The sequence below is a fragment of the Arvicanthis niloticus genome, chromosome 4 (genome assembly GCF_011762505.2).
Source record: "Arvicanthis niloticus isolate mArvNil1 chromosome 4, mArvNil1.pat.X, whole genome shotgun sequence".
Classification (NCBI taxonomy): Eukaryota; Metazoa; Chordata; class Mammalia; order Rodentia; family Muridae; genus Arvicanthis; species Arvicanthis niloticus.
The window spans coordinates 45,692,912-45,696,737 of NC_047661.1; the positions used below are offsets into that span (position 1 = coordinate 45,692,912).

At 39.4% G+C, this 3,826-nt stretch overlaps 1 pseudogene; it reads left to right on the forward strand.

The window, feature by feature from the left end:
* The first annotated feature begins 1,459 nt into the window (after positions 1-1,459).
* Positions 1,460-1,960, forward strand: LOC117707278 (large ribosomal subunit protein eL28 pseudogene; annotated as a pseudogene).
* The last annotated feature ends 1,866 nt before the right edge of the window (positions 1,961-3,826 follow it).

Consider the following 3,826-nt stretch of genomic DNA (forward strand, 5'->3'; position numbering starts at 1 on the left):
ATGCCTGGATCTAAATTTAGCTGGGTAGGATCTTGTCCCAAAGTCCTGCTCCCTTAATCTCTTACCTCCTAGAACACAGAATTCGGCTCCATTTCACTTCCTAGTGCCCCTTTAATACTCAAGCCATATATTTTATACTTTTCCTTTCTAAGATTGCTATGCATGTTCAAAATATTCTTCAAGAGACTTAACTCAAGAACAAAGTCTTTGCTGGACTTTATTTGAGACTTCCTTTGTCAATTCAATTAATCTGAGTCTCTTCACATTAGCCTCAGGCAGACTCTTCAGACAAGGGCAAAAAGTAGCCATATTCTTCACTAAAACAATGTCTAGGCCACATATTGAAATTTTCCTCTGAAACCTTTGGGCCAGGTCTGCACAGTTTAAATCACTCACAGCAACAAAGTCTTCCATATTCCTACTAGGATGGCTCATTATGCCCCCACTTAAAGCATCCCACTGCTTTCCAAATCCAAAATACCAAAATACACATTCTTCCAAAAAAAACAAAAGCATGGTCAGTCCTATCACATCAATACAACACTCCTGGTACCAACTTCTGTCTTAGTTAGGGTTTTACTGTTGTGAACAGACACCACAACCAAGGCAACTTTCATAAAAACAACACTTAATTGGGGCTGGCTTATAGGTTCAGAGGTTCAGGCCATTATCTTCAAGGAAAGAACATGATGGCATCCAGGCAGGCATGGTGCAGGAGGAACTGAGAGTTCTACATCCTCATCTGAAGACTGCTAGAAGAATCCTCACTTCCAAACAGCTAGGATGAGGGTCTTAAAGCCCACACCCACAGTGACACATCTACTCCAAAAAGGCCACACCTACTTGACCAGGGCCATACCTACTTATAGTGCCACTCCCTGGACTGAGCATATACAAACCATCACAATGATGATAATAAACTAAACCTCAGAAGTACAACCCAGCACCAATGAAATGTTTTTGTTTATAAGAGTTGCCGTAGTCATGTTGTCTTTTCACAATAATAGAAACCCTAAGATAGAACCTCAAAAATTTTAGTGTAGAAAAAATATGCTTTAGGGTTGTAACAAACATAGTGACACTTATTTAATCCAGTTTCTAAAAAACAAAGCAAAACAAAAACCTAGAAAGCAGCAAGTATGCAAATTTTTTTAGTCAAATAGTAGACTAGAATCAGCATTGGTTATTTTAAAATATTGAATGGCAGTTTAAAGAATAGTTGAGATAAATTAATGGTTGTCAGATCCATAATGTAGCAGCAAGAAATCCTGGTGATATTTAATATATGTTTGTGGCTAGTATCTACAAGGTTAAAAATAGTCTTCCACAAAAGAGAGATTTGTATATTTGAGCTTCAAATGTCCTGGAAGCTTATGTCCTGCAGGCCTTAATTTTACAAAGGGAGAATACAAAATACATAGGAATAAAACATTTCAACAAGATGACATATCTACTCTCTTTCCGTCTCCGGCCGCCATAGAGAGAGGAGCCGCCGCCATGTCCGCGCATCTGCAGTGGATGGTCATTCGGAACTGCTCCACTTTCTTGATCGAGAGGAATAAGCAGACATACAGCTCGGAGCCCAAAAATCTGAAGGCCCGAAACTCCTTCCGTTACAATGGGCTAATTCACCGCAAGACCGTCGGAGTAGAGCCCGCAGCTGATGGCAAAGGGGTCGTGGTCGTTATGAAATGCAGATCCGGTCAGCGAAAACCTGCCACTTCTTACGAGAACCACCATCAACAAGAATGCCCGGGCTACCCTCAGCAGCATCAGGCACATGATCCGAAAGAACAAGTACCGCCCTGATCTGCGAATGGCGGCCATCCGCAGGGCCAGTGCCATCTTTCGAAGTCAGAAGCCTGTGGTAGTGAAGAGGAAACGGACCCGCCCCACCAAGAGCTCCTGAGCCCCACGCCCAGAAGCAATAAAGAGTCCACTGATTTGTTCTGCCAAAAAAAAAAAAAAAAAAAAAAAAAAGACATATCTAAATAATAATTCAAATATGTTCCAGCAAAAAATACTGATTCTTCACTCTGGATCAATATTTTCCCACTCAAATGCTACACACACACACACACACACACACACACACACACACACACCCCACCTCTTAAACTTGAAAATTCTTGGGAAGTACTTGGCTGACTTTAATGGTTAGTTTCATATATCAGTTTAATTGAGATAAAGAGTAGCTGGCATGTATTTTTGTTTGCTTGTTTTGTTTATTTTATGGCTGTACTGGATATGTTTTTGAAGACATAAACAGAAGAAACTAGCATTTGAACTGAGTTAAAAAGCTCCACCCTTAACAACATGAGCAGTTAATGCCTAATCCAGTGTGCCCTGAATAAAATCCAACATGTAGAAGATGAGTGAATTCTCTTTCCTATCTTGATTGATATTTTCATATTCTCCTACCTTCGTACATCTGAATTTCTGGTTCGTTCGTTTTATTGATTGATTGTCTTTTTGGCTTTGGGAGTCTGTAACTAAAATCAGTGCCCACACTCTCCATCTTAGGTTATTTTCTCCCACATTGATGGTTTTTGGACCTTGGACTGTGAATTAAACCACCAGCTCCCCTAGTTCTCATGTCTTTGGACTTGAGTTTAATAATACCCTGGCTTTGTTTGCCAGACTATAGATAGACTATCATGGAGCTCCTATAATCTTGTGGTCCATTCCTATAGTGTGTATAACTCATTTTTTATGTATCCTTTTTTAAAAAATACTTATCTCTGGACAACTTTGAGCAATAAAGATTTTGGCACCAAGAAAAGCTATAAAAGAACAGTAATATTAAGATTTTGGAAATGTCTCTGTTTTAGTTATGGTTTCCATTGCTGTAAAGAAACACCATGACCAAGGCAATTTTTATAGTGGAGAACAACTAATTGAGGCTGGCTTACTTGTTCTAAAGTTCGGTCCATTATTATTATGGTGGGATGCATGGCATCGTCCAGGCAGTCATGGCACTGGAAGAGCTGAGAGTTCTACATCTTGTTTCTAAGGCAAACAGGAGAAGACTGGCATCCTCAGGCAGCTAGGAGGACGCTCTCAAAGTCCACCCTCATAGTGACACACTTCCTCCAAAAGGTCACACCCACTTGAAAAAAAAAACACACCTCTTCATACTGCCACTCCTTGAGCCAAGCATATTCAAACACATTAGTCTATGGAGGCCAAATCCATTCAAACCACTATGGACTCTAATCTGATCATATTGTAAAAAATGATAATCATTTCATTTTTCAATAGAAAAAAAGCTCAGTTAGCCCATGACATGAGATCTTTAGATAAACACACAAAATGTCAACATGGGATATACCTAAGCAATCACTTATGAGAAAGTAGAAAACTAACTAAGTCATATGACACTTATGCACATTTTCTTTTCTTTTTTTCTTTTCTTTTTGTTGTTTTTTTGAAACAGGGTTTGTCTGTGTAGCCCGGGCTGTCCTGGAACTCACTCTGTAGGCCAAGCTGGCCTCAAACTCAGAAGTCTGCCTGCCTCTGCCTCCCAAGTGCTGGGATTAAAGGCATGTGCCACTACTGCCCAGCTGCACATTTTCAAATGTCTGTGGAACACACAACACAGATGATCTCAGGGATTGAAATTCCAAGCTAAATACTGTGTAAAGACTCAAAGAGAAAGTTTTTTTCTCATTAAGCAGAGCTGAAATTACTGAAAACTAAACACAGTTCTTATTTTATAACTGACTAAATTGTAATTCAAGTTAAACACCCATATTCACAAACCTACTGTTACACAGAGGGCATTTATATACAAAAAATAAAAAACAAAATTCTGCAAAATGAAATG